Source organism: Hypanus sabinus, unplaced genomic scaffold (assembly GCF_030144855.1).
Source record: "Hypanus sabinus isolate sHypSab1 unplaced genomic scaffold, sHypSab1.hap1 scaffold_53, whole genome shotgun sequence".
Classification (NCBI taxonomy): Eukaryota; Metazoa; Chordata; class Chondrichthyes; order Myliobatiformes; family Dasyatidae; genus Hypanus; species Hypanus sabinus.
The window spans coordinates 1,596,981-1,606,948 of NW_026781391.1; the positions used below are offsets into that span (position 1 = coordinate 1,596,981).

Consider the following 9,968-nt stretch of genomic DNA (forward strand, 5'->3'; position numbering starts at 1 on the left):
ATTTTTTTACTTTGGAAAATAAAGGTATTAATTCTTTTTTGGATCTATTTAAAGAAGATAGACTGATGCCTTTTGAACAATTAGTTGATAACTGTTCTCTTTCGTACTCACACTTTTTACAATAACTTCAAGTTAGACATTTCTTACAAAAACATTTAACTAATTTTCCTTACATATTGAATGCCGGCTTGTTAGGTACTATTACGAGTATGAAGCCTTTGATGAAGGTTTCCATTGGAAGAATTTATAAATTACTATCACAATGGGATAAGTGTCCTTTATTTAAGATTAAACAAAACTGGAACTTAATTTGACTTTTATGACGGAGGACTGGACACGGATTCTGAAGTTGGTTAACTCTTTTTCGATTTGTGCTAGTAATGCACTGATTCAATTTAAAGTTGTACATCATTACTATTTGACGAAGGAGAGATTGTCTGAAATGTTTCCTGATGTTGATAGTTATTGTGATAGATGTAAAACTGAGACAGCTACACTGACACACATGTTTTGGTCTTGTTCTACACTGGAACAGTTCTGGAAGTCAGTTTTTTTCTACAATTTCTAAAGCACTTGAAATTAGTTTACAACCTAACAAATTAATTGTACTTTTTGGAATAATTCCTCAAAATCTCCAAGCTATTTTTTTTGTCTGACCAACATGTTATTGTGCTTGTTACACTGATAGCTAGGAGGGCCATTCTGTTGAAGAGGAAAGATATGTCGGCTCCCACTCTGTTACAATGGTTCTTCCAAGTGATGCTATATCTTAGTTTGGAGAAAATTAGAAGTTGAACCTTTGAACCTGTGTTTGAATTTGAGAAAAGGAGGTGTTCATTTTCTCGTTATTACCATTTGATAATTTTCTCCATGATCTAATTGTATTTTTTTTTCTTGCTGGCGGTTTGCTGGTTATCTTTAGAAGCATTTTTTTTATAACGCATGGCTCCGGGGTTGAGTTCTTAGTATTTTTTTCCTCACTTTTCTTTGCTTTAGTGTTTTTTTTTTCTTTCCTTTTTTTGTGTCACCATATTTTTCAATCTTTAAAACAATGTTTTTTTTTTCCTTGACGCATTGTAAGTGTTATTTACTTTGATGTACGCTTGTTATTTTGGACAATAATAATGAAAAGATTTGAGTAGTTCAGACTCAGCAGAAAGCAGCTGATTGGGCAATCGAGGTCATGTGACCAAGCAGTCTGATTGGGTAATCGTAAATTGAATAGCTCAACAAACAAATAAAAAGCGGGGTAGATCAACTGGAGCGGCCAGTGAATGAGTGGGGCCTGAGCAGCAGTGGAGCTTTGAGGCTTTGACTCGAGAGGTTTTGGCGAGCAGAGGCGGAGGACGAACTTGCTCCCAGTGGGTTTATTAATTTAATTTAATTAAGTTAATTTAATTAACTTAGGAGTTGGTGATGGAGGCAGAAGATAGGGTAGTCCAGTGCTCCGATTGTAGGATGCAGGAGTCAGGGACAGCACAATTGTCTCTGATGACTACACCAGCAACAGAAGCATCCAGCTTCAGCTCTTGTCAAACTGAGTTAGGGAACTGGAGCTGGATGAACTTCGGATCATTCGGGAGGCAGAGGCAGTAATAGATCGAAGTTTCGGGGAGACAGTCTCCCCTAAAAGTCAGGAGACAGGTAACTAACTGGGTGACTATCCGGAGAGGGAGGGGGAATAGACAGAGAGAGCAGAGCACCCCTGTGGCCGTTCCCATCAACATTAAGTTTTATGTTTTGGAGATTGTTGGTGGGGATGACCTACCAGGGACAAGTTGTAGTGGTCGTGTCTCCGGCACAGTGACTGGCCCCTTTGCTGAGAAAGGAAGGAGGGAAAAGAGGAGAGCAGTAGTGATTGGGGATTCGATAGTTAGGGGGACTGATAGAAGGTTCTGTGGGAAAGATCGAGAATCCTGGATGGTGTGTTGCCTCCCTGGTGCCAGGGTCGTGATATCTTGGATCGAGTTCTCGGTATTCTCAGGAAAGAGGGTGAGCAGTCAGCTGTGGTCCGAGTGGGGACCAATGACATAGATAGGAGTAAGGATGAGGTCCTGAAGAAGGAATATAGAGAGTTAGTATAAAAGGTAAAAAGCAAGGGGGGTAATCTCAGGCAGAGAGAGTAGGAACTGGAAGTCATGGCAGTTGAATGGGTGGCTGAAGAGTTGGTACAGGGGACAGGGGTTCAGACTTCTGGAACATTGGGATCTCTTCTGGGAAAGGTCTGACCTGTACAAAGTGGACCGGCTGCACATGAAAAGGAAAGGGACCAATATCCTGGCGGCCAGGTTTGTTAGAGCTGTTGGAGAGGGTTTAACCTAGTTTGTCTATTTCAATGCTTAGAGTGTTAGGAATAAAGTGGATGAATTTAGAGCATGGATCAGTATGTGGAGTTATGACACTGGCCGTTACTGAAACCTGGATGAAGGAAGGACAGCATTGGCTGATGGAGGTACCGAGGTTGAGGTGTTTTAAAAGGAATAAGGTGGGAGGTAGAAAGGGCGGGGGGGGGAGTAGCAGTACTGGTCAGGGATAGTTGCACATCTATAGAAAAGGGAGGACGCTGCAGAGGGAGTGTCCACTGAGTCGGTGTGGGTGGCAGTCAGAAATAGGAAGGGGACAATCACGTGTGCTGGGAGTAGTCTATCTGCCCCCAACTAGCCCTTCGGACACCGAGGAGCAGATAAGCAGGCAGATTTTAGAATGGTGCAGGAAATACAGGGTTGTACTTATGGGTGATTTCAACTTCCCTCATATTGACTGACACCACCTGACTGCACGGGGGATAGATGGGGCTGAATTTGTCAGGTGTGTTCAAGAAGGATTCCTGATACAGTATGTGGACCGGCTGATGAGAGGAGAAACCATACTGGATCTAGTTACAGGTAATGAACCTGATCAGGTGGCAGAGCATTTTGGTGAGAGTGACCTCAACTCCCTTAGCTTCAGAATTGCTATGGAAAAGGATAAACAGCCAATGGGAAAGTGCTTAACTGTGGAATGGCTAACTGAAGGGATGAGGCAGGAACTAGTGGGAGTAAATTGGAAACAGATGTTCAAAGGTGAAAGCACAGAAGTAATGTGAAGGAAGTTTAGGGAACACTTGGGCTGGGTTCAGGAGAGGTTTGTCCCACTGAGGCAAGGAAAAAGTGGTAGAAAAAGGGAACCATGTCTGACAAAACGAGGCAACTCGTCAAGAGAAAGAAGAAAGCATATGTTCGATATAAGAAGCAGGAAGCAGGAGAGGCTCATGAGAAATATTGGGTAGCCAGGAAGGAGCTTAAGAAAGGATTTAGGAGAGCTTGAAGGGGGCATACGAAGGCCTTGGCGTCTAGGATTAAGGTAAACCCCAAGGTGTTCTATGCGTATGTGAAGAGCAACGATGACAAGAATGAAGATGGGCCCGCAATAGGATAAAGAGGTCAACATGTGCCTGGAGGCGCAGGAGGTTGGACAGTTACTAAATGGATACTTTGCTTCAGTATTCATAAGTGAAAAGGATCTTGATCAGGGTGAGGTCGAAATAGAACAGGCCTATATGCTGGAGAATGTGGAGATTAAGGAAGAAGAAGTGTTGGATCTTTTTAAAAACCACAAATCCCCAGGTCCGGACGAGATATACCCCAGGTTGCTGTGGCATTGAGAGAAGAGATCGCTGGAGCAGTAGGATCTTTGAATCCTCTTTGGCTGCAGGGGAGGTGTCGGAGGATTGGAAAACGGCTAATGTAGTTTCCTTGTTAAAAAAGGTAACAGAGAAACCTAGTGAGACCTGGTATAGACAAGTGAGTCTTACGTCGGTGGTCTGCAAACCATTGGTAAGGATTCTTAAGGATAGGATCTACGAGCATTTGGAGAAGTACAGACTCCTCAAGTATAGTCGACCTGGCTTTATGAAGGGAAGATCGTGCCTCACGGGCCCAATTGAGTTTTTTGAAGAGGTAACAAAATAAATTGATGAGGGTAGGGCGGTAGATGTCGTCGACATCGATTTTAACAAGGCATTTGACAAGGTACTCCGCGAGAGACTCATCCAGAAATTCATGAGGCATGGGATCAGTGGATCCTTGCTGTTTGGATTAAAAAATGGTTACTGGAGTTGTGGAAGGAAAGTATTCTGCCTGGAGGTCGGTGACTAGTGGAGTGCTGCAAGGATCAGTCCTGGGACCCCTGCTCTTTGTGATGTTTATAAATGACCTGGATGAAGACGCAGGAGGATGGGTGTGTAAGTTTGCGGATGACACGAAGTTTGGAGGAGTTGTGGATGGAGATGTAGATTGTCGAAGGTTACAAGAGGGTATGTACAGGAAGCAGAGTTGGCCAGAATAGTGGCAGATGGAGTTCAATCCGATTAAGTGTGCGATGATGCATTTTAGAAGGACAAACCAGAAGGCTGAGCACAGGGTTAATGGTCGGTTACTTTAGAGTGTGTATGAACAGAGGATCATTGGGGTTCAAATCTATTCATCCCTCACGGTCGCTGCACAGATTAATAGAATAGTTAAGAAGGCCTGTGGGATGCTAGGCTTCTTTAATAGGGGGATTAAGTTCAAGAGTAGAGAGGTCATGTTGCAACTCTACTAAACTTTGGTGAGACTACACTTAGGGTATTGTATTCCATTCTGGTCACCTCATTATAGGAAGGATGTGGAAGCTATGGAGAGGGTGCAGAGGAGATTTACAGAGAAATTGGCTGGATTGGAAAACAAGTGTTATGAGGCATGATTAGCAGAGCTGGGACTTTTTTCTTTGGAGCATAGAAGGATGAGAGGGGTCTTTATAGAGGTCTACATGATCATGAGAGGCATAGATAAGGTGCTAGCCAGTACCTGTTTCCCAGGGCACGAATAGCAAACACCAGAGGGCATGCATACACAGTTAATTTAAGGGCTAGAAGTTTATGGAGACATTTTTTTACACAGACGGTTGTGAGTGCCTGGAATGACTTGCCAGGGATTGTGGTGGAGTCTAAAACATTAGGGGTATTTAAGAGCCTCTTGCACAGGCAAATGGATGAAATACATTTATGGGTTGGCTCAAAATCGAGCGCCGAAGGGTCTGTATTGTGCTGTCATATCCTGTTGTCTAGTGTCTTCTAGTGTCATTTTCAAACCGTGTCCACTGGTGCCTGTTAGTGCCCGTGGAATTCTGGGGCTTAGTACTGATAAATACCCATACAATGGCTACTTTTCGTTGAAGCTGGCATTTATGGAAGCAGATGTTGGAGTAACTGAGACTATGGAAACGGATGGAACTTTTTTATTCTTGTGAGAAGGTTCCAAGGAGCAAGCAAAGAGAGAAGTAGAGAGAACTTTTTGAGCACTTTGTCCATTCACCATGTGTTCAGAGCTGCTTTTAAGGAGGTTCAAGTTCCTGCTAAGTAGGATTATGAGCGGAAAGGAGAAACTGTGAGGTGCATCCCGTCGAAACCTGTCATGTTACATTCTGGGAGCAGCTAGAGCGACCGGAAAACCTAAATTTGCTGAAATGTTCGAGGAAGGGAAATGGAGATTAACTGATAACGTGTTGGAACGTGAAGACGCCTTTTCCACTTGCAGTTCTGAGTTTGATTTCTCCAAGAGTACTTGCCACAGTATTAGAGGAACCGAGGGCATCTATTTCCGAGAGAGGTCTCGCTGATTGGTTCCAGCGGGGATTCCTGACATTCATCCGCAGCTGATGAAACAGAGGGAAGCTAAGTTTAGTCATGGAGCAGGAGCGCCTAAGCCGCCGGGAGACACAAGTGACAGACACCGGGAGAGACGGTCCAGTAGTCAGCTGGGTGACACGAGTAATAGAGGCTCTCCAAGGGGTGATTTGATGCGCGAACCACTCACTCTCCTGAATTCCCCTGAGTAGAGACCCAGAACCAGCACATGCATGACAAAGCTTTCAACCCTGGAATAATTTTCTAAACCACCTCTGAACCGTCTCCAGTGACAGCACAACCTCTCTCAGACAAGGGGCTCCAGACTGCTCACAATACTCGAGGTAAGGCCTCAACAGTGCATTTTAAAACCTGAAAATTCCATCGCTGCATCCATACCCCATTCCTCTGGAAATGATCGCGAACATCGCATTGGCCTTCCTCACCACTTTCGCAACCTGCATGTTCACCTTCAGGGAATGCTGGACGAACAACGTTGAGTCCTTTTGCACCTCAGATTTTCCAATTTTCTCTGCGATGAGAAAATAGCCTTCCATTTTATTTCTTCTGCTCAAGTGCAGCACCATACATTTTGTGGCAGTGTTTTATGTCTGCCACTTCATTGCCCATTCTCCTCATCTTCCTCTGTCCTTTTGTAGACTTTCTACTTCCTCCAATTTCCTACACCTCCACCTATCTTCATCTAGACCACAAACCTATCCGTATGATCATCAATTCCAGCATCCAAGTCATTAACACATAAAATAAGAGTATTCATCCATCGGTTGTACTGTATCCTGCAGTTCCGTTATATATTATGCAACCTCAAATGCAACTCTCTTTATGTTTAATCTAATACGCTTATTTTGTCCAGATTTTGTTTTTATAGCTTTTGAAATCATATTTACTATATGTATTGTGTTTCAGCTTTACGTGAATAATTTCAAATCGTGCATATTCGATCCTCTGTCAATGTGTAATTCATCTGGTTGTCTCTGAGAGAGGTTAAATCTAAACAAACTCCAGTGAGCTTCATAGTCGCCCTGGATTATTACGTAAAATAACAATTAATATTGCTATTACCATTATTCTATCACTTGACTTTGCACAAATTGCTGTGTTGTACTCATTGAGTGTTTTGACCGTCCTGTTAGTGCGGTCCTTCATGGATTTTATTGTGTTTCTTGGATGCCCGCAGGAATGTCAATCTCATTGCTGCAAATGGTGATATATGCATACAGGTATGCTGTGATGCAAAATTTACTTTCGGCTTTGAACTTTGAACCAATTGGGCCGAAGGCTATTTTCCATGCTGTACGACTTAAAATATCTGCATTGCAAAACAGGGAAGAGTGGCCTGTTAAACAATGGAAAGTGAATATAATCCAGTCCAGAATGATCAATCCGATATTCCCAAATCCAGAAAGGTGTTAAGCGCACGCTACGGAGCTCCGCGGCAGATGCACGTTTGAGAACGTCGATGTAAAATGCCTTTTCAATATAGAGACCAGCAACGTGTCTGAATGGCCCCGATGTCACTCTGTCCAATAAACAGCCGCGGTTGAGAAGGTGATGCAGACACTCTCAAACAGGCCTCTTTCTCATCAAACACCGCAGCCCGAATCCCATGTAACCTGTTGTTCTGCTCTCTGTTGTGACTAAAACAAAATCTTTATGTTAATTGTGTCTTTCTCATACTCCCAAACATACCACGCTTTGATCGCTGCAGTAAAATTACAGTGATTACATTATAAAAAACAGCACATGGAAAACAGAGTATTTGTCGTGAGTGGGATTGGAACCCACGCCTCCAGTTGGAGATCAGAACACTCGCGTTTAATAGGAAGCGACTTACTCGCCTTAAGTCTGGCGCCTTAGACCACTCGGCCACCCTGACCGCTCTGCAGTACTCTCTCCACATGCCATATAAACAGCTGAATTTCGGAATAGTCTGAATGACTGCTTTGATGAGAGGGTATACATACAAACACTCCATATCCTGGGATTCTAAATGAATATGGACGTGATGCATTTTCTCAGGTTGCGAGCATGTGCAAAATCAGAGCGTACAGCATCACAACACTGGGATTGTGCTGCACCCCGTTCAGGCCATCCTCCAGAGAAAGGATGACGAGGATTCGGAGAGTGTGCGGAAGAGCATCACCAAGATGCTACCTGAAATAGATGGTTTGTGCAATCACGAGAGTTTAGTCAATCTTGTTCTTTTTCTCTGGACCATCGGAGGTGAGGGGGAATCCGACAGACGTTTCTTAGATTTTCAGGCAAAGATATTGGTAGTGCATGCAAAAGTTATCTCCATTCCAGGGTTTACAAGTCTTTAAACGATCCTCTCTTAGGGCATACATTTCAACTAAGAGGGGATCGTTTCAAACACGATGTGCCAACACCCCATAACTTTATGTCGGCAAAACCATGTCTTCAGCAGAGGGAAAACCAGAGGTTTTTGAGCCAGTTCTCCTTGAAGGATCAGAGGCGGGGCGCGTCTGGAACTCTACATTGTTGGAATGACTTTATCCTTTGCTTTCTTAGGAGACTGCGGAGATTCAGCATGAGATCAAAAACCTTGATGAGCTTCTATAGATGTTTCGTAGAGAGTATATTGTCTGTCTGCATTGAGACGTGGTACGGAAATACCGTACCTTTGAAGGAAAATCTTTAAAAAGTTTATTGAATTCTGCCCAGTCCATCACGGGAAAAGCACTGCCAAACATTAGGCACATCCACATAAAACGCTGTCATAGAAAAACAGCATCCACCGTCAGAGGTCGTCACCATCCTGCCATGCTCTTTTTTCGCTGCTGCCATTGGGTAGATGGTACAAGAGCCTCGGGACTCGCACCACCACGTTCAAGAACAGTTACTACCCATCCGACACCGGACTTTTGATCAAAAGGTGATAGTGTACACTACATGCCCACCCATTGAATATTCCGACGACCAATCATTTCACTTTAGAAACTATATTGATCAGCTGAGTATGCCAGGAGGAGCTCAGCAGACCAGGCTGCATCTATGGACAGACGTAAGCAGTCGGCATTTCGGGACGAGATCCTTCACCGTGAAATTGTTTCTGAATAAATCACTTACCCACAGTTCGGTGTACGGTGATCTATTGTAATACGATGAACAGTGTCAAGAACATAATCTTATCTTCCAACAGTTTTTCTAATCCACCTCAACAACCCAGGGTTTGTTTGCAGAAATAACATCGCCTCGATTGAATGCTTAAAGACAAATTATGTCAGGAGTGGGATTCGAACCCACGACCCCAGATGGAGACCAGAACACTCCCGTTTGTCTGAAAGACTTTCATTCCTTGAGTCTAGCGCATTAAACCACTCGGCCAACCTGACAACTTTTGATGTGTGTTTGTGAACGGAATGAATGCCTGGCTTGTAAGCAAAGTTATATACACACAATCACACATATCGTCCTGCCAATCGGAAATGAAAGCGAGAGTGTTACAATTTTCTCAGTTTAGGCAACTTCTGTGGAAAGTGAAGCTGTAAAACAATTCCAAATCGAAGACTCGTGAGACGCGTCTCGGCAAGAATTTGTGAAGGATGTTTGCTGAGATGGATGAGAATGCTTGGAAGACTCAATAATTTTACATTTAGGGAAGCAGAGAAACAAACGTTAATAATCAGGACTGAATCTGCAAACTGGGTGGGAGTTGATCGCAACAATGTCAACAGAAACTGATTACAGGTTCTTCAATGATACCGAGCAGCGCTGCTTTACAGATGGAATCTGGTATGTAGACGACAAGTCCCAATAATCTGATGCTTGTGGAAGAAAGCGAAGATGTGACAAGTTTCGCAAGAACATAAGACATCGTGCAGAAAGGCCGTTTGATCTCCTGTGTCTGTTTCATCATTCCGTCATGGATGAATTATTACAGTCAGAATGTTGTTCAGGCTTGTAGAACAATGTTTAATCTGTCGGAGAGGAAACAGAAACAATGTGTTTTGGACGACAGAGCAGCGGCCTTTCTGAGAGATGAGACGCTTTAGAGAACGTAATTCGCTCAGGTTCTCTGATCCAGTGTTAACGGTACTGAACACATTAAAATAAGGCAGGGACAGGCTCTGGATGCCATCGACTCAATAAAAGGCTCCTCGCGGGATGTGGAAGACGGGGAGGCCTCCAGAGTTCCTGATGACGACACCTGCGGGAAGTGCTCACAGCTGCAGCGTGTAACAATCCGCCCTGGGGTGCTGGAGTTGAATCTGGATGAACTCCGGTTCATTCAGAGCCTCGGACGTGATGGACCGGAACATATAGAGTGATAGGACAGCCAGGG

General features: G+C 43.8%; 1 non-coding gene across 1 annotated transcript; it reads right to left on the reverse strand.

The window, feature by feature from the left end:
- Positions 1–8,904: 8,904 nt before the first annotated feature.
- Positions 8,905–9,018, reverse strand: trnal-caa (transfer RNA leucine (anticodon CAA)). Its single transcript has 2 exons — positions 8,981–9,018; positions 8,905–8,939 (listed from the first exon to the last, which is right to left on the reverse strand). It is a non-coding gene; the product is annotated as a tRNA-Leu (tRNA).
- Between the last annotated feature and the right edge of the window lie 950 nt (positions 9,019–9,968).